Below are 22,024 nucleotides of genomic sequence, written 5' to 3' on the forward strand. Positions count from 1 at the left end.
AGGAGAAGGTGAATGATGTATATCGGAATGCAGGTTATAATGTATATCAGGTTATATTATCATTCGAAAGGTTTTTTTTTATTCCATATGCGATTCTATGATAGGCCTATTTTAATACTAATGATATTGTTAAGCAAAAATACATGCAAAAAGCAAGGATCTACAGTCTATGACCGTTGCTATTCTATGTATTTCAACAGTTGTATTTTCGTTTTGTTTCTAGGCTAACCATAAAGAGGATAACGAAAACAACAGCAGCAACAACAATTATTATATTATTTAATAAATATAATTAAGACCTTAACTCAGTAGGATCTTTTTTAATCCATCTCCCGGTCTTCTTAAATACGGATATAAGAATCGTAAAATCCTTAATCCGAGATTTTAGATATAGGCCAAAATAACTTTGTCATCCAACTGAAAAAGGAAAAAAAAAATGCTGCTTCTTAATTTTATATGGTTCGTATCATTGATATATTTCCATGTCACGATCTTACACAGCTCCAACAGCTTTTAGCATCCCCCAACAATTTCCAGCACGCTATTATCCTATAGAAACTTAATCTTGTGTCTGGTCTTGTCAGTGAAATGTCAGAATAATTAGGTGTGTTACAACCATAGACTGTATAAAAAGTAATCGCGGTCGTTGTTTGGCATTTCAGTGAACTCAATAGGGGAGGAGACATACTCACACTCGTTAATTTGCTTTCTCATTGGTGATGCTTAAAGTGTGCAAATTGATCTCTCCCTTCTACCTTCACAAGCACATTATTCAAATAATTATGTTACATATATATTTATATATAGCCTAACTTATTTTACAAATGTGTACATTTTTGACTAAAGAGTTTCTGCTTTAATAAATAAATTGACATTTTCTCATGGAGCTAAAAAATTATATGGACGCAAATGTTTGATAGCTTATAAACGCCAAAGACTTGAATTAATTTCTCTTAAAATAAAATTAAGAGAGAGAGAGCAAGAGCTAGAGAGAGAGAGGGAGGGAGCTTCTCTTTTCTGTGTTTGGATAGGTTACGGAATTACGACGTCACACGAACTGCTGGACATGCGCACAAACTTGCCTGAGTCTGAAAGGTTGTGTGTGGGATCGTATGAATGGGGAGGCCTGTGGAATGATGAACGTACCTTGCCTAAACATCAGTATGGTCGAGTAGCCTACACATAGTTTACATATATTTCAAGACCTTTGATACCATCCTCAACGTATAGGGCCTACTTTCTGTTATATTATGTATAGGCCTCTCTAACAAGCCATTATAAACTTGCATGCAAATACACAATCAATAAATAAATAAACAAACAAACTTATAAAAATTGCTGTGTCTTCGAAAAGACCACGGAGTTTTGCAGGCTTAAACTTGCATAACTAGAATTGTGACTGCTTTATTTGAGCAATTTTCGTTTTTAGTAGCCTAGGCCTACTTATTTTAATCCGTTTGTACTTAAACTTTTTATACTATATATTTTCTACTTTTATAATTTATATCTATTTTATATCAGTCTTAAATCAAGCAATTATTAGGCTACAATAAAGTAGCCTAATGCAGCTGTGTTAATTATAACAGAGGCAACTAATAAAATGCAATATTGTATAATAATTTGAAATAGACACAAATATAGTATTATTATTATTAAGTTATACCAAATATAAAAATCAAATAAATATACTTTAATAATTATATTAATTTTATATTATTTGTTTTGTAATATAATTTAAGCTAAATAAAATTTAGCTATCCTAGTAAAGTTTGGAAAGCCAAACTATCTCTCAGCCTTGCGAGAGCGCGAGATGTTGCCTGTAGCCTTCCACATTTTCAAATGACCGCAAATGTTTCTCTGGGCACTGCAGGCCTTGATTGACAGTTCAAGGAAATCCAATCACTGCGCAGTTTTAGCACAATTTCATTTGTCCAATGTTGGATACGTCATCTCTCAAAATAGCCAATGGCAGACGTCTAAAAATCGTCCGGATATGACCTCTTTAGCGCCCCGCTGTGGTTTCATGTTGCATTTTTTACAGTTTCAAATATTTCGCAGCTTTCTTGTAAGAGGACGAGCTATTTAAACTGCCACAAGGTGTCGCTGTTAATCATGTTCTAAATAATAGGTTCCCTGTATATCTGCAACTAAACGTGGTTCATTCGGTTGGTTTTCTACTTTTAGTTTCAGTGTTTATATTTCCTGAATTTTACACAATGTTACACACATTCTCCATCTCTTGTCTATAGCTGTATATTATTAGATGTTGGTCAGGAAATATCTCAGTGTGCACTGCAGCTTGCAGGTTTTGGTGAGGGACAGCTTTTAGATGACCGGCTTGATAATTATATTTGCCCTGAGGTTGCCAGGCTTCTCGATGGAAACGAAAACAAAGAAACTTTTTCAAAAACAAAGTTTGCACAAAAAAGTTGGAAAATGGCGGACACTCAACACTGAATTAGTGTTGAATTCCAAATTACATTTATACTTTTTTTTTATGCGTCTCATACTACCCTATTGAAGAAAAAAAAAAAAACAGCATTTGCTGGTTAGGTATGTTTTGAAGCATGGCAGCTGGTTTGAGCTGGTCCTTATTTGCTGGTCCAAAGCTGGTTGAGCAACTAGATCCTGTTTAGGTCCAGCTCAGAACATACCAAACCAGCATATGCTGTTTTCTTCAACAGGGTAGTATTCTCTGAGGGGAATTTCAGGGTATTTAGGAAGTCAACTGGAGCCCTGAACTGAACTTTATTGTCCCTGAAATGTAAATATTTGTTTGGAGAGAGTGTGCACATGTTTATGGAAAGAGCATTTTGTGAATCTGACTCCTGATCGATACAAAACCACCTGTATTTCCCCCCTCACCAAACGCTAATGTGTCTGTTATTGATTTGAGGGAGAGCAGAGAGAGAGACAATGAAATGCACTCAAAGACACAGAAGAAGGATGATATATACTGACAATAGGTCAAGGTGGACAAGATTAGAGTGGAACAGACATAGGATATAAGACATAACACAAAATTAAAGAAAAAAAGAGAGGACTGAGAAATGTTATAAGGAAAAAATATAGATAGAAGTCCCATAAGAACATTAAAGCTGAGTGTAAAGATTAATCAGTTCATTTTCCTAACAAAGAGATTTTTAAAACTACAAAAACATTGATCCCAACGTCACATTCTTGTGACATTAAAAGCATGCATAAGGATATGATTTCAAATGTGCAAATACGATTTTGCTTCTGCATTAATTTTTACAGATAATTCTGTGTTTAAGTAGAAGAGGAAGACAGAGAGAGAGAGTGTCTGTGTGTGGAAATAAAGGGGCACCATTAAGTGGAGCTCTATTCTTGGGGTCAGAGGTCAAAAGTTGTTTCTCGAGCCCCTGCCTAGGGCTGAGGGGGAAGGGCCAGTAATGACGGACAGATGTTTTAGGGCTGGGGGTGGAATTTATGATGTGTTAATGTTTTTCTTAAAACGCTGAGACTGTCAGACAGACACATACAGGATTACAGAGTTCTCAAATGTCGGCCAGTCCGGCAGCAATCGTGTTAGCTGTTATTTCTGAATGCCCTGACAAGCACATGTGACTTTTACATTACCTAGATCCCTGAAATTATGTATTTAAGACATCATCAAGTAGCTGTCAAGAGAATAACCAGACACTCTAGTTATTTTACTGTTGAACCTGAAACTCGCAAACAACCCCAAAGACATTTAAACACTGACAAAGAAAAAAAAAAGATGGATATAAATAAAAAATGGACAAAAATGAAAGTTTTTATTAGATTAAGACCCAAGACTGTCAGCTCTTTTAAGGCAAGATTTACAGTAGGCTTATGTGTTATTTTGACATTGTTACACAGAAGGTGGGTTTGTTAGTTATGTACACTACTGTGCAGAAGTTTGGGGTCAGTGAGAAGAAAGAAATTTAGAAAAATTAATACATTTATTCAGCAGGGACACACTGAACTGATAAAAAGTCACAGTAAAGACATTTATAATGTTTCAAGGGATTTCCATTTTAAATAAATGCTGTTTTTTTAATTTTTGTTTATCAAATAAACCTTAAAAAATGATCACTTTCCCAACAATAAGCACAACTGTTTTCAACATTTATAATAATAATAAGAAATGTTTCTTAAGCAGAAAATCAACATATTAGAATATTTTCTGAAGCATCATGTGACACAGAACACTGCAGTAATTTCTGCTGAAAATTAAGCTTTGCTGTGATGAAATTTTAAAATGTATTAAAATAGAAAACAATTATTTTAACTTTCAATGATATTTCACAATACTACTGTTTTTATTCAGTTTTTTCAAATAAATGCAGCCTTGGTGAGCATTAAAGTGACTTCTTTCAAAATTTTTAAAAAAACTTATAAACCCCAAATTTTTGAAAGATAGTGTAGGTGGGTGACATGATTGTGCATAGTTATCTGTTTGAACAATGCATGATTATGTTGCACTGGAATAGTGGCATGAATTTAGCGTAACACATAAGCAAATATTTTTAGTGACTGATGCCAGTGTAGCTAAATTTTCAGCAAGCCATGATTGAGTAGTTCCATGAGCAAAAGGGTTTAATAACTGGAGGTCACCGCGATGAACTAGTATTCGGCTGGTCATGTGATCTCAGTAAGTTCACCCTCATAAGGCAATAAAACAGCTTTTAATTGGCTACTGATATTAATTTTAAACACAGTTTTAAAAGTATGATACTTTTCATTGTCCGTAAAATGTTTTAATGAGTGAAACTTTTTAGTTTTAATTCATTGTGTATTTATTTTCAGAGAGTATAAACATGTATCATCAGTATGCTTAGACAAGTTGAATTAAGCATTTCAATATCTTTCCCCTCTCAGTCTCTTTCTTGCTCTGAGGTTCATTGAGAGCAGCCTTTCAAAGACTAGAAGTCTGCAAAATCAGCACCCAAGAAGGATGAAAAGAAAAGGAAGAACCACAAAAGAGAGGCAAATAAAGGAAGAAAAGAAAAGTGAGGACAGCAGCTGGAAAAGGGGCCTCGGGTTCCCATTCCCACACACACAGACACACACACACACACATACACTCCAGCCACCCAGACTCCAGCTAAGACTCCTCTATAGATCAATATGTTCTTTTTCTCTCATTCTTTTTTTAAATCTCACAAAACCATGCATTTTTTTCATTTCAAAAGAAAACAATCTATATTGATACTTTCCAATACTTTCTATCAAATATACCTACATCCTCACTATATAGTTTATTAAAAAAGGGATAGTTTCCTTTCAGACAATACAGCCATCTGTCATCTCTGTTGTCATTGTGATATGGATCACTGGGTCCCATTTCTCCCAAACATGAGTTTGTGTTGTTCACACAATTGTCTTTTTTGTTTAACAATTATGGGTATATGAGCATGTAGGCCTATGACTAGATTTAATTTTAAATAAAATGTTAGCTGTACATGTATGTGGTAGAATACAAAATGGATGAAAGTAAAAGATCTAAAATATAAAGAAACATAAATATTTATATTTGGTGTTTCTAGTTGTGTATGTGTGTTTCTGTGAATATGTCTGTCTGCATTATGGGTGTGTCTGTAGGATATATTTATCTTTTGATTGTGCTAGATTGTTTGGGATGTGTGCGTGTGTGTGTGTGTGTGTGTGTGTGTGTGTGTGTGTGTGTGTGTGTGTGTGTGTGTGTGTGTGTGTGTGTGTGTGTGAAAGTGGCAGAGGGAAAGAAAGGGTCAGGGCAGCTGGGCTGTGTTCCAGGTCTTGTCGTGATATCTCAGCAGCTGCTGGGTGGTTGAAAGACAAGTTCCGCCCGGCGACACAGGCCCCTGTGGTTCGCCTGCCACTTAGATTGACGACTGAGTGACACCAACGAGGGTTCACCATCCTTCCTCTGTTTAAGGGTTGCTGACTGACCAAGAGACTAACCTCTCATCAAATAGTTTAATCTCTCATTCTCCCACACTCTTTTAGCTCACTTGATGATCCCAATGTCTTCTTACAGCGTAATGCTCTCTGTTCATCTCTTCTTTACCCATGATTTTATATATCTTTTTAACAAAAATACATTAAAATCATGCCCAAAATGTATTTAAATAATATATGTAAAAAACAAAAAATAGTAAAAAATGTGTAATATATATATATATAATATATATATATATATATATATATATATATATATATATATATATTTATATATATATATATATATATATATATATATATACAGAGCTGGGTAGTAACGGATTACATGTAATCTGGATTACGTAATCAAATTCCAAATCTCAAGTACTTGTAATTAGAGTAAACTACTTTTTAAAAATACTCGTAATCCGATTACAGTTACTTTTTTATGGATTACATGATTACATATTATTTACACAATGGTAATAAGTTGTTCAAAATTAATTGATTCTCCTAAATTTCCTTTTTTAACATTTATACTTATATACGTTCGTGATTCTTCCAAGTTTTTTCCGGCGGAAAGGGGGAGGGGTGGCAGAATCGCGCTCAGAAGAAATCAGCAACAAGATAATGGAAAATGGAGGGGAACGCAGCCTTTAATCACTGGATGTACAGACATGATTTCTTTTTTAAAAAAAGTGTCACTGTTCAGTGTAAGATCTGCCTACCGCAGATTAATTTGCTGTCCATGGAAATCTTTGACCTAGCAAAGTTATTGCTGGGAATTTCATGTTCTTTAATATATTTTTTGTAATGTTGATTTTTCTTCATTGTTACTACCTTATGCACTTCAAGGCCCAGTCCACACGGAGACACATTTCGCTGTATATGCATACATTTTGTATCATATAGGTGTTTCGTCCACACGGATCTGGCATTTTGTGAGAGTGAAACTGATATTTTTTAAACCGGGTCCCAGAGTGGATAAATTTGAAAATGCCGCCTTTGCGTTTTCATGTGGACAGCAAATCTGTATATTTTCTGAAACGATGACGTCATCAGCCCGCGTCTCGCCCCTAGTCAAACACTGATACGTCACGTAAGAGCAATGAAAAACATGAACAAACACTGAACAATTGTTTTGTTTTTTATTAATTAACATTAACACAAATTAATAAATCTATTGTTCCATGTTCGTTTGTATACAGAGCACAAGGTTTATGCGCATAGTCCAAGTGTTCTCCGTTCTTAGTGTGTCTCTGTGGCAGAATTTCAGTGCCACATGCTGGTCTGGCATGTGTACTACATCGTTTTGTGTCTTTTCCTCATTAGTACTATGCACTTAAAATGTTTTGAGACGGATAGAAATGTGTGAATTTAGTCTTTTTCAGAATGTATGTTTGCAATGTAGCTATTGTTTAATGTTTTTCATTGATACAGTCATATACACTTCTACTGTTTTTTTTTTTATTATTTAATATTTGACCTAGCAGAAATATTGCTGTTAATTTCATGTTTGTCAATATTGTTTTTTGTAATGTAGCTGTTTTCTAAATTTACTTAATTCTAAGTAAATATGCTTTAAAATCATAAGATGTGATTTTGTTTTATTCAGTGTTACTAGCAAACACTTACAGCAAGGTACATTAGTGTTAGTATTTTTTTAAGTATTAACTTTCCATACATTGCACTTGAAAAAGAAGATATTGTGGCTCTTGTTGGTGAATTAAATATATTTTTTGGAATATATTTATATATTTTTTATCTGTCAAAATAGCACAAGATTAGGCTAATTCATTATATGTGATATCAAATAAGGGTTAGCACAAAATGTAATCTAAATGTAATCCAAAAGTAATCAGATTACGTTACCAAAAATGTGTAATCTAAGAGATTATATTACTGACTACAAATTCTGTCATGTAATCTGTAATCAGTAACTGATTACAATTCATAAGTAATCTACCCAGCTCTGTATATATATATATATATATATATATATATATATATATATATATATATAGGCCTATATTTTTGTGAAAGTATTTTTAAAAATGTAGAAACAAAGAAATAGGGGTAAAAGTTATGACATTACCAGAGGATACAGCAACATTATCAAGTAAAAAATTTTATATAATGAAAGATGAATATAAAAACGCATACATTTCTAACATTGAGTGTCAGTGCATGTCTAGTGAGAGGTTGTGATTTTGAATAAAAGCGACATTAGTTTTGTGTGTGGGTGTGTGTGTGTTGAGGGATGCTTGTGTGTTGATGACGTTAGTGGTTTAGGGTTTCTAGCGCTAAGAGGTTTGAGCAATCAGGTTTATTTACAAATCTAGTTTCCTGACACCAAACCTCCTTGTACCTTGCTATCAAAACAGGGATTTTTTTTTAACCTATAGCCAAACAATTGGTTAGAGATGAAGAAACAGCAGAAACAGAGGAAAAAGACTGACACTCAAAAGTTTGTGGTCAGTAAGATCTTTTTTTTTCTTCTCTCATTTCTACTTTTATTCAGCAGTTATGCATTTAATTGATCAAAAAGTGACAGTAAAGATGCTTAAAACGCTGCAAAATTTTTACTTTTTAAAAACACTGTTCTTTTGAACTTTTTTAACCATGGATCCTGAAACAATGTATCTTGAAGAAAAAAAAACACATTAAGTGGTACAACCATTTATTACATTGGTAATAATCAGAAATGTATATTAGAATGATATTTGTCATAGGAATATATTACATTTCGCCACAGGAATATACTGTATTACATTTTAAAATCTATTAAATCAGAAAACATTTTTTTTTTTTTTTTGTAATAATATTTTATACTGTTACAAATGTTTGAACAAATAAATTCAGCCTGGGTGAGCATATAAAAAAAGACTTCTTTCAAAAAACATAAAAAATCTTACCCACCACAAACCTTTGAATCATAGTGTAAATATAGAGAGTGTCATTGGTAAGCAACCGAGAAACATAAGTAAACATCATCCATCAGTGGTATATGCTGCTATTCTTGCACCAGCAAGCTCAGTGTTTTCATACCACCGTTACATCACTTGAACTATCTAATCGAAACCGCCAATCAGTGCCTGGCAATTTCAACTGACCCTCAATTGGCAACTTTCAAAATTTCATTTACCCTATTTTTAAATAAAAAACAAAGCACCGACCCTCTTGCATGACTTTTTCTATGACTTATTCTTTTGTACTGATGTTGAAAAACAAGAAAACCTCAGATTGATTTAAAACAGATTCAAAACCTCCATCAACAAAAAGCTGAAGTCACTGATTCACATCAAGGTCACGCATTGGAGAAAATGAAAATATCATTTTGTGGTTCATGACGGTGTTTCTTCTTATATAAAACAAACTTTTGGATATAGGGCCCTGCTTTTGGATTTTCTACAATTTTCAGTTGATTAAGAGAGATATACGGGTAGCTGTTTTATTTCTGGGTTTCTATTAAAAGTGCAATAATAAAAATCAGAAGGAAAGCCATACTACTGTCTTTACTTTGGCAAACATGTGAATGGAAACATAAATACAACTCATTCCATGATAACACCCACACAAAAGATTAAAATAAGACTTGATTGCATATTACTCAAAGAAAAACACTGGTAATTTCTGCTGATGACAGAGATATGCTAGAGAATATAATAGTCACTTTGATGAAAAAATCAAAGCAGAACAGTGAGAGTGGAATAACAGACCGTCTTTTCATATTTGAATGGCCTAGAGAGTGTGCATGTGTGTACATATATGCCTGCACGTGTGCGTCTATGGCTGAAATGTATATTTACTCTGATACAAGAATTATTTTGCATATAACGTCCCTTAGTATTTACAAATATTGCTCTGAGTGCAGTGTACATTAGATCAGTATATAGGGATGAAGGCCACAATCTCATATTAACATACGATTTAGAAAGAAAGAAAGAAAGAAAGAAAGTGTCAAACATCAAATAAATTTGTCACTGAGTGGCGACCTAATGACTCTACAATCTTCTGCACTAAACTGCTCTAATGAACTTTAAATGTGGTTAATTAGCTTGATTATCTTTAATTTGTGTTTGAATGATAATCTTAAAAACTGATAAGAAACCACAGATGTCTTCTGGTCCCACATCCTGAGCACAAAGTCACACTACATACAAATAAACCTTTGAAGCTGCACTGGACCTCTGATAGTAAGTAATGATATTGGAGATATTCAAATCGTACTCCTAAACCCAACCTTCTCACAAACCTGATGGCATTATTATGATCTAAAACATAACATCACATGGCTGATTTATAGAATGAGCCTTTAAAACAGTGAGGACTGCTTTAAATGACTTCACATGCTGGCTTTCAAGATGCTTCGACAAGGAAAGTTTTAAAACAATATATATAGGCCTTATGACAGAAAGATAAAGTGCCACCTATTTCTGTAAGATTTTGTTTTGCATTTGTGTTTTTAATTTGTTATATCATATTTAATGTAACACAGTAATTTAATTTATAATACAAAATAATACAATACACTCCGATTTGGGATCAGTAAGATTTTTTTTATGCTTTTGAAAGAGGTCATGCTCACCAAGGTCACATTTATTTGATAAAAAATACAGTAAACAGTAATATTGTTAAATATTATTACAATTTAAAATAACTGTTTTCTATTTTAATACATCTTAAAATGTTTCAGCAGCCATTACTTCAGTCTTCAGCGTCACAGGATCCATCAGAAATCACTCTAATATGCTGATTTGAAAACATGTGCTGCTTAATATTTTTGTGGAAACTGAATTACTTTTTTCAGGATTTTTGATAAATAGAAAGTTGAAAAAAAAAGCATTTAGTTAAATTAGAAATCTTTACATCTTCAAACATAAACAATGTCTTTACTGACACTTTCGATCAATTTTATGCATTCTTGCTTAATAAAATAATTAAATTATTAATTTAAAAACTCTTACCGATCCAAAACTTTTAAATGGCATTTAATTTTATGGACCAGGGTGGAAAGATTACTTTATTTCCCAGAATGCCATTAAGCTTGTTTAAAAAAAAAAAATCTAAAAATTCTTCTTCCTGTCATTACCATTTAGACTAAAACTCACTTTCCTGTAAGGTGTGGCTAATTCAATTCAAATTTCCACTCATGAAATGAAAGGGAGCCAGTTCTTAAATTATGAATTTGCCCAACCCTACCCTGCTCTTAAAAGAAAATATTATCTTATTATTTTAACCTTGGCAGACTGAATTATGTTCCCAAAATAAAGCTAATAAATAAAGTATATAGCAAACCCCATCCTTTTCACACACACTCACACACTGACGAGGTGAGATGTTGAATATGATAAGGCCAACACACACAAGTCAAGAAAAAAGCATACATGTGACACTGATATCATGGACATCAGTTAACTAGTCAAACACAGACACACACACACACACACACTGTACAGAAAAGCTAGTGCACTGACTATAGCAATCTGACCTCCTAATGCACTCAGTGAAGAACTGGCCACGAGGGCATGAGGCTGCACAGAAATCTTTCCTGATAATCACAGAGCAGCTGGAGAAAGTGGGAGTCATTAGAAACTTCATTTGATCTGACAAGAGGAGTGATTTTGGCCACTCACCTTTTTTGCCCTCACTCTATATCTTGATCTTGCAGGTGGGAACAATTTTAAAGCAGCAGAAATGGTCACGAGAAGATTGGATTATTCAAGTAATGCAGCAGACACACACATACCCATTTCAGTATTACCAATTGCAAAGTCTTTGCTTATCATCATTTCAAAAAAATCCCCTCCACTTAATAAAAAGAATAAGAATCCTCCAACGTTGATTATTTGTTGCAATTTAAAATTTTTGAACTTTTTAATTTAAAAAAAAAATAAAAAAATCTGAACAAAAACATATGGTTTTCACAAAAATATTAAGTTTATAACATTAGAAAGATTAGAAATGTTTCTTAAGCACCAAATCAGCTAATTATAATGATTTTTGAATGATCATGTGACATAGAACACTGGAGTAATGACTACTGAAAATTCAGCTTTGCCATAACAGGAATAAAGTACATTTTAAAATATATTAAAATAGAAAACAGCTATTTTATATTTTAATTATATTTCAAAATATTATTGTTTGCAGTGTATGTTTGCTCAAATAAACACAACTTTGGTGAGAATAAGAAATTTTAAAACATTTAAAACACATAAATCTTACTGACCCCAGACTTTTGAATGGTAGTGTATAACTAGGCTAATGATCTTTTTAACGCAAGTTTTATGAATGTAACATATAATAACAAAATAAAATAAGATGGTATTGCTGATGTCTCGCATGCACAGCCACAGGTTCGGATGAGTAGCTTTGTTATTCCTTAAAAGACTGGGCTTGTCTGATGGGATTTCCTTCCACTCACTGCAGGGGCCTCAGCACTGATTAAAGGAGCAAAGTAAATAAAACAAACAGCAATCAGAGAAGGGAATACACACACACACACATGCACTCAAACACACGCAAAACCCAAAATATCTGATCAAGTCTAAACTATGAGGGCTGGGTTACATTTACACAACTCATAAATACACAACACACAGATGCATAAACATACTGTGTATGCTAAGAAAAACAGATGAAAACCAAGATAAGGATCAACTTTTTCACCCATGAAAAATCTACTTTTAGCTGTTCAATTACAAGCTCAAAAAACCCCACAAACATTGGCGGCCTTTCCGTGGAGACCCTGAGAAACCCCAAATGTCTTTGATTTCAACATTTCCCATGCTTTTCCTATTCCGAATCCACAGCATTTATCAACATCATCCGTCTGGCACAGGCAGCACATCACATTACCCCGGAAACAACAGTAGGCCCTAGTTACCATGCCGGCAATGCCAAGCCTCATTTCTCTCATTTGAGAAGCCTAATTTATTTGACAGGGGGAAAATATAAGATACATGTATGCAGATTCATAGCCTGAGACACATACTGATTCATATACAGCCACTGACAGCATGCATGTCTTATTAAACAGCCAAGCATGCTGATTTCTTCTTTCCCCTCATCACTGAAAAGTCAGTCACATATATATGCAACAATATGCCTGACCACACACACACAAATAGAGTCTATTGCTGATGCTGACATTTTGCAGACTGAGTCTGTCATCCAAATATGGAGTGTCAAAAAGTATGGATTAATTTCTAATCTTAATACCCTAATTATACCAAATTATAATAAACTACATGAAATTCACCATCCTGAAATATACAGCCAGAATATAACTGTTGAAAAGAACCAGAACACTTCTCTCGTGCAGGGCTTTAAACCAACACCCCCTCCCTTTAATTTTCTGACAGACCATTTTAGGCTTGTAGAATGTTTAAATTACCCAGAAGGCTCCCCGCTGGCTCATACAATCTCCATCCAACATTTGCCGCCAACCGCTCAGGTATACGCACACACAGACATGCGCAATTTGGGGCTGAACGTTTGAGTGCCGATCGTACATTCTCACAGTTTCAATTTCACAGTAAGTGGTTTTTGTCATCAATATGGAAATAAAAAATGAATGAAGATGATGAAGATCAAACCGCGGCTCCTGGGCTCCGGTGACTGAGAGCGGCGGCAAAATGAGCCATGACATCACATGCCGCTTTCCTTCTCTCTCCAGCTCATTGCATATCTATAACTCTTCGTTTTGCATCTTGTTCTTCTTTATTTGACTTTTAATTTTCTTTCTTTCTCTCTTCAAAAAGAAAAGGAGGGATTTGTTCTCAAATAAAGTTTTTATTGGCAACAAGGGCTGGGGTCCTTCAGAGGGGCTGCCAAAGAAATGCCTGACAGAGTAAGAGCTAATGTGACCATTTCAATTATCCTTCACACACACAGAGCGAGTCTGGAAGCCATTAGTTTGCAACCCCCTCAGTTTAGGTTTGATGGTTCCCAGGTGAAGGTTGGTTTTGATGCCCGCATGCGTCTTGTCGGTGGATACAATTAGCAACAACTCCAAGTGATTTCACTCATAACCCTCCCGCCGAAAGCTGCCATGTTTAAGAGGGAGAGCTGCCATTCACACTCAGATGAGGGTGTGTACATATGCCTGCATTCAACGCAGGGAAGGAAATGAGCAGTCACATGCAAGCTGGTACACGTCAGCTGGTCCTAGTTAAAATGAGACCATGGGGTTTTGGGCTTCTGACAGCAGTTTTCCGTCATGCACTCTCGCCCACAGTCACACACACACATTGTCATTGTGACAGCGAGACTGAGAAATAGCCATTCCTTGTTGTGGTTTGTCTGTTTTCCCAGAAGTCTTCACTTCTGTAAATGGCTACCCACAACGCCTATGAAAGTAAGTGAGGTTTACAATCATGAAAAATCAAGAAAAAACTGTACTTACCAGCACAAACCAACCTAGATCAGCACAGAAATTGAGTGTGTACGGTGAAAAAAAACTATTTTCTGTGTTATTTTGTGTGTTTGTGTGGATGTGAATAGAAAGAGAGAGAGGGAGCGAGCGAGAGACCAGTGGTCGTGAAGTGAGAGCGTTTTCACTCTGACAGCTCCAACAGAAGATTTGTTGAAAGGAGGAAAACAAATCCTGCTTTCTTTCATTTGCATCAGCCTGTCTTTCATCATGGGCTAAGACAGAGACACCAAGGGGAAGCAAGAGAGAATCAGGCGTGATGGAGGAGAGAGACTGATATGGGTAGATAATGCATATGTGCATCTTCGTGTCTCTCTGTGTAACTTTCAGGTACTCAGGACCAACCACAGACATGGGAAATGGGAACTTCAGAAAAAATGTGCAGAATTCAACCTACCACAAATAAAGCATAAAAAAAAATAACACAAAAAATACAAAAAAAAAAATAGGATAGAGAGACCATAGACATGTGAGATATGTGTATGTGCCAATAGTCATGATGCATATTCCAGTAGAGCATGGGTTAAATTCCTAGGGAATGCATTAAAAAATGCATTCCTTGAATGCAATGCAAGTTGCTTTGGATAAAAACATATGTTTTACACTAACTTAACTTCTTTATAATCACCAGGTTCAGGCCATTTTTAACACTTGGTTATGAAACGTACGCTAAAGGAATATAGTGTGAAATAATGCAGTGTTAGAATATTTTGGTGAGCTGTTTAGCAACAGACAATCATAAACTACTTTACTGCTTACCTCATTAAATAGTCACAGAAACTTTCACACATCTGAGAGGAAGAAATAAAAATGTCAAAGAGTGACAGCAAATGTGTTAACTGGTCTATTAAAAATATGTATTATTTTTGTGGCTTGATTCAAAGCCGTTATTTCCACACTTTTTCTTGATTAATCATGCTTAAGAGGTATAATCAATCTGGACACACACACACACACACACAAAACGTTTTAGTTAAATATAAAAAATATCTCTTTTTTATTTCCTTGTAAGAGTAGGCCTACTTGTAACAGGTAGTTAGACCTACTTAGGAATTACACTGCATTACAATAAGTGTATGGATATAAAAATGACTATAACCACAAACAAGTAGACTATACAGCATGACTACATGAGATAGCTAAGAAAAAAATGCTGGGTTGTTTCAGCCCAGCTTTGGGTCAAATATGGATTAAACCAAACGTTGGGTTAAATTTTTACATTAAATTTTTAACTCAAAAGTTGGGTTTGTCCATATATGACCCAAAGTTTGGTTGAAACAACCCAGCTTTTTTTAGTGTATAAATCATATTTCTATATATATATATATATATATATATATTAGGGCTGTCAAAGATTAATCACGATTAATCACATGCCCAAATAAAAGTTTTGTTTACATATATATGTGTGTATACTGTGTATATTTTATTATGTATATAAAATACACACACATGCATGTATATATTTAAGAAGAATATGTTATGTTTATATATAAAATATATTTATATATAATATCAAATATAAGAATATAAATATATAATGTCTATATACATGTAAATATTTTCTAAATATATAATTTATGTGTGTGGTATTTATATATACATAATAAATATACCCTGTACACATACCTATATTATGTACACAAAACTTTTATTTTTGGATGTGATTAATCGTGATTAATCATTTGACAGCCCTAATATATATATATATATATATATATATATATATATATATATATATATATATAATATATATATATATATATATATATATATATATATAGCTATAGATGAAGAGAGTAGGCGCTATAGGCCTATTTTTCTTTAGGATCAGCAGCACAATGCGTTTTCAGTTGAGTACTTAAATGCTTAATAAGGCTATATTTCATGCACTTTTTATCAATTTAACAAATCCTTGCTGAATATAAACTATTTTCTTAAAAAAAAAAAAAATTAAATACTGAGGCTTTTTTTTTTTACTCAAGGTTTTGAACGTCAGTGTATATTTTCACAAAAGGTATATTTTAAATAAATGCTGTTCTTATATTCTTTTTCTTTTTTTACTTTGTATTCATCAAAGAATCCTTAAAAAAAAGTATCACAGGTTATAAAATATATTAAGCAGCACAACTTTTTCCAACATTGATGATAAATCAGCATATTAGAATGATTTCTGAAGGATCATTTGACACTGACTGGGGTAATGATGCTGAATATTCAGCTTTAAATCACAGAAATAAAACATTTTTTAAAGTATATAAAAATTTTGATCAAATAAATGTAGGCTTGATGACCATAAGTGACTTCTTGCAAAAACATAAAATACTAATGTATCCAAACTTTTCAGCTGAAGCTGTGCAGTATATTTTTTGAGTACTTGTAATTTTAATATTTCTAACATGTTATGAACACACCACCATTCTCATACTTTGCACAACTTTATCTTATAAAGATATCTGTAAATTATAGCCTATAATAGAGCCAATATTCTGAATTTTGACAACCAGAGTGGAATTACAATATTTCCACAGATGAAAAAGCAGTTGTTAAACAGCTCACATGCCCATCATGTGCCAGTCAGTTAAGGTTATTAACCTCTTAAATATAAGAACAGTAAGTCAGGTTTTACGTATAGTCTATATTGAAAAACACACGAATTAGTTAATAACACACATGGATTAATTAATAAATTGATGAACAGTGTAAAACATGGAACAAGACCATCCAGAATTATGTTTTAATAATTATTACATTTTAAGTATGGCAGTCCCATTGGCCTGTGTGTTTTCTGTGTCCTAACTCTGTTTCTTTTTATGTCTTTCAATGCCTGCCTCTTTCTCTCATTCCCTGGCCTATCTGTCTTTCTCTTTGTTTCTCTGCCTCTATCCTGTCTGTCTCTTTTGCCCTCTCTCAGAGACCAATCATTGTGACCTCATTCTTTCCACAATGACATCAGTGTTCAAAATGACCAATTAGTAGAAAGCGTGAGAATTCTAACGAGTCTGTTGGGAAAATTGCATGTGTGTGCCTGTGTGATGGCCATGTAGGTAAAGACACAGCATGTTATTAATGAATGCCCTCCAACAGCTGGTACCTGAATGTAAATCTGCGAGCCTTTGGTGTCTTGCACGTTTGATTTGTTATGAGATACAGTCAACACTTAAGTGAAGCAGTCAAAGACCGTAAATGGAAAATGTATGTGTGTCTGTGTGAGTGTGTGTTCCAGCTGATTTAATCTTGGCTTTCCTTGATACCATCTACTGTTTCAGCCTGTAGACCCAACATATCATCAGTCATACCTGTCAGCAACTAAATCCCTCCCGCTCTCTCTCTCTCTTTCACACTCTCTATCTGTCTCTCACTTATTTCTCTCCTTTCCACATAACACACACACACACACACACACACACACACACACACACACACACACACACAACTTCTTAGTCCCCAGTGTGTTGTTATGTGATTCTCCCACACAATAAATGTTCTCTATACATGTTCCTTTGTGTGTTCTCTCTGACTTCTTATTTGCTTGTTTTGAACAGGAGTAATGTTAGCATGGCTAACAGTTCTTATCGTATGAGTATCATATCGTATGAGTCCTTTTCTCCCAAGATATCACTGGATTTTAACAAAGGCTTACTCTGAAAGAAAGGGACTTTAGCTACTCTAAACCAACTCAAAAGGGAAATAGAAAAGCTTCTATTTATTGGAAGCTGAGTTGAAGCACAAAAATACTTTTGCTATTTAAAAAAACCTTAAATACTAAATATTTCAAATAAATAACAGTTTACAACAAGGTTTGATTGCTTAAAATTATTTAATTATTTAACATTCTTTCGTATTTATTATTATTTATTCCTTTATTATTCTAGGTTAATGTTGCTTTATAAATTTATAGTAAAATCCTGTTTGTTTGTAAAACATAAAGTAATGTTAATTTATACATCTAATAAATTTTAAAAAGATTAAGCAGCCTATATGTAGAATTAACCAAGATTAATAAATATTGGTTCATAATTATTTTGTTAGCAATTACCGTAATTAATGTTAAACCTTATTTGAAAGTGTCAACATTTCTTTCATAATGACATTATTCCTTTATTCCAACGGTTTCACTCATTTGTTTTATGCTGTAAGTAATCTGGTTGTGATTGTGTGATTGTTGTGATTGCATGTAGACCATTCATCTTACTTTTACGAGATCTATCTGCTAAACATTCATCTGTTTGTCTGCTCCAGATGTGCTTAACTGCCAGGATGATTGACAATCTCTTCATCTTTAGTGTAGTTAAATGTTCCTGGCAATTACATTTAGTATTTTGTAGACTGAGAAACTTCTTTTGGATGAACACCAACTAACTGACACAAAAACAATGCAACATAATTTAGCAGTGTAAACACAGTTATGCATAACTAGACTTACCCAGACATTTCATGGTTCGCCTCTCTTATATAAGTGTATTGGCTGCTTTTGATGAAACGTTTAAAATTTCAATCAAGCAAGTGTTTCTTTCTCTGATTTGTATTTGTCTGAGCCGCTTTAAAATGTCAGTTGGCATTAGAGTTTTTGTTTCAGCTGTTTTTTAATTAGATCCTTTTCCTCTCTCTGTCCCAGTCATTTCCAACACAGTAGCAGAAGATTTCATTCGAGCATTTGGCAGGTGCCAGCAGTTGAGCTCGTACCTTTCAACACCTTGATGCTATCACTACAGTGGGGAAAATGCCATAGACAGTTGACTGCACAGCCCAAGCAAACACATACTTCTTCAGGGATTTGATTTAGAGGTCTGGTCTAGGCAATGTAGTGCATGTAGGATTGACAATGGAAAGTCTGGCTGTCAAGAACAAAATGTAATTTAAACAGTGGAGACTTAGTGTTTGAGATTTAGAGGATAAAAGAATTAGAGACTTGAAGGCAGACATACCTCTAAGAAATCCTTAATTTTAACATGCTTAATATTTATATTCATATTTGCTTTTTTTTTGTGAAAACTGTGATACATTTTTCTTCAGGATTTTTTGATTAACAGAAAGCTCAAAAGAAAAGCATTTATTTAAAATAGGAATCTTTTGTAACAATAAAAATTACTTTACTGTCACTCTTTTCACTCTCATTTTTTTTTTAAAGAATAAACATTAATTTCATACATAAAAAATCTTACTGACCCTAAACTTTTGAATGGTAGTGTATACTACAAAAGGATGAAATAAGTAAATTAGGTTAACATAATAAAAATAAATTAATTTAACTAAAACGACACTTTAAATTGATATTAAAACATAAAACAATACAAAAAATCTAAAGCCTATTCTAATGTATTTGTACCATTTAACATTCATTAACCATTTAACACTATCATGAACTTTAAGAGACATTTTAACCATTTAGGGTGTGATGTTTTCTTTTCATGTATCAGTCAGCAAGAATTACTTCTCACTCATCATAGTTTGCATCTCCATTATCAAATGTCTCTCACGGTTTTTAAACAGTCTACTGGAACTAAGAGCAGTACAGCGCTGTGTACTTTAATCAAGTTAGCAGAGTAACCTCAAATAGCCTGCACAATCCTTTTTCCTTACAGACTTTCAATCATATTTTCCATAAAATAGTTATTTTTAGGCCTACCATTATAGTTAAGTTAATATGGCTTAAACCTGAACAACATACAAAAAGGAGTTCTTCTATAGAAATATTAATGTGTGTATATTGCATTAAATATTGTGAGAAGTGTAGATATAAGGAGGCGGGGAATGTCGACGACATACCGTTTTAACGGGGGCGGGGGTTGCTCAGGCCATCACCTTCAGGCAAATCATAGGGGTCACAGTTCAGTTTCGTGGAAAGGTTAACGGTCACCCACTCCTCCCACACTGACTGCACTTTTCTCTGGCCATCATGCCAGGCCTCGACCCCATCACCACCATCAGCCACATCTTAAGAATCTGCCAAGAGAGGAGACTAGAGGTCAAAGTTCAAAACCCCACATGGTTGGAGTCACACCATTGCTCATGTTCTCTCTCTTTTATATGTCTTTTTTTTTATATACATATTGCACTTCTACATGATTGCAGAGGCCTGAAGTTCAAAGCTACAGATGTCAGTGTCAGATAAAGTCATCACATATAGCATGTGCGTAAATAGTAGCATGCTAAAACACATATGCGAACACACCCCTCCTCTGTCATTAAGGGCCATTTTCTAAGCTTCCTGATCCTTCATCAGTGCCTTCTGCTTCATTCCTGATTGGCAGAAACATGCTGAGCTCGGCAGACATCTGATTGGATTACCTTAAGGTCTTGTGGTAGCGGTCTACACCCCGTGTCTGAATGTCTAGGGTGGATGTTTGTTCAGGTCTTTGATCGGCTAGAGCTGACAGGATGGGAAAAATACACAGGAACTGGTTAACTGAAGTCTGTATAAACTGTAAGCATACACATTTTGGCCCGCATCCTCTAACCATCTAAATAAAACATCCACTTTATTATTTTAATAGATGAATGCCACATTGAGGTGAAAAACAAAGCCACTGGATGCCTTGATACATTTTTATCCATTTGAGAGTTCTGAATGAGTAAAGCTTATTTCCATGTGTATATAATACATATGTCGTAATATATATATAGGTATATTTAAGTATAAGTATATAATATAAGTATATTTACATTTTAAATAAGATATATCTCGTAATCTCAACAAAATCCTGTTTTTTGTTATCACTTATGTTATAATGTCGCACTGCCCCCTGCTGGATAAGATATGAAGTGACATTCTCAGAAAAGGTGATGTTCCATATCGATATTAAGCATATTAGATTATTCAGTTTTAATTCATGTAATTTAATTCTTTCGAGCCACTTCAAAATGTTTACACCTAACCCTCCATCTGACATTTACGGTTCCAAGATATGACTACCTAATTACGTTTTTATGACGTATTTATTTAAATGTTATATTACATTCTATATAAGCATTCTGCTGATAGACATTATAGAAAATAATGTATTATAGACAATGCTCATTAATGTGCTTTTTAAGTGAAGCAAGGAATATTTAAACATTCTATTTTTAAACAGTACTAATGGAATGCCTTTTTAAATATTTGCATCTTTTATATTTATATTTGCATATATTTATATCTTTCAGCTATATGATGAAGATTAACATATCTAATAAACTTCACATTATTAGATGACTTTTCCCTGAACAGTACTGATTGCAGAATTAATATGCCACCCCTCGCTGCCATTGAACTGCATGACAGTGATGGCAATTAGTAAATACTCTTTGATGAAATAAAATACCAGACCATTGATGAAATACCAGTGTGACTCTGTGACCTACAACACCTTATCCAGACATTTCCAGCATGTCAATTTCTTATTCATGCTCATGTGTCATGCATCTTTTACGTGGAAAAACATCCGGCCATTTTTACTTACTCCAGCCTTAATGTGCTGGTAATTGAGGTCTAGGTGAGCTGCACAATGAATTGATTCAAACTATTGTGACACGGAATGCTTCTCCGGTTAATTTGGAGCAAGTCCAAAGGTTTTGTTCAGCATGTGAATGCATATTATTGACTGGTCATATAGGACAGAATGGGTGCACATTTCCTGGAGATTATTTTACACGCTCATTGGTCGGCCTTTCCCTGCTTCTTCTCTGTTTATAAGACTA

At 34.0% G+C, this 22,024-nt stretch overlaps 1 long non-coding RNA gene across 3 annotated transcripts in view; it reads right to left on the minus strand.

Moving 5' to 3' along the window:
- Nucleotides 1-12,064: 12,064 nt before the first annotated feature.
- The window catches only part of LOC109095545, a 16,424-nt gene continuing 6,464 nt past the window's right edge, over nucleotides 12,065-22,024 (minus strand). The window contains exons 4-6 of one of the 3 annotated variants that reach the window (XR_006162633.1): nucleotides 20,636-20,717; nucleotides 20,114-20,290; nucleotides 12,065-12,350 (exon numbers count right to left, since the gene is read on the minus strand). This is a non-coding gene — a long non-coding RNA (uncharacterized LOC109095545). Of the gene's footprint in view, nucleotides 12,351-15,103; nucleotides 15,136-20,113; nucleotides 20,291-20,635; nucleotides 20,718-22,024 lie in introns of all 3 variants that reach the window. The other 2 variants (XR_006162632.1, XR_006162631.1) reach the window with 2 other exon arrangements.

This window comes from Cyprinus carpio, chromosome A19 (assembly GCF_018340385.1).
Source record: "Cyprinus carpio isolate SPL01 chromosome A19, ASM1834038v1, whole genome shotgun sequence".
Taxonomy (NCBI): Eukaryota; Metazoa; Chordata; class Actinopteri; order Cypriniformes; family Cyprinidae; genus Cyprinus; species Cyprinus carpio.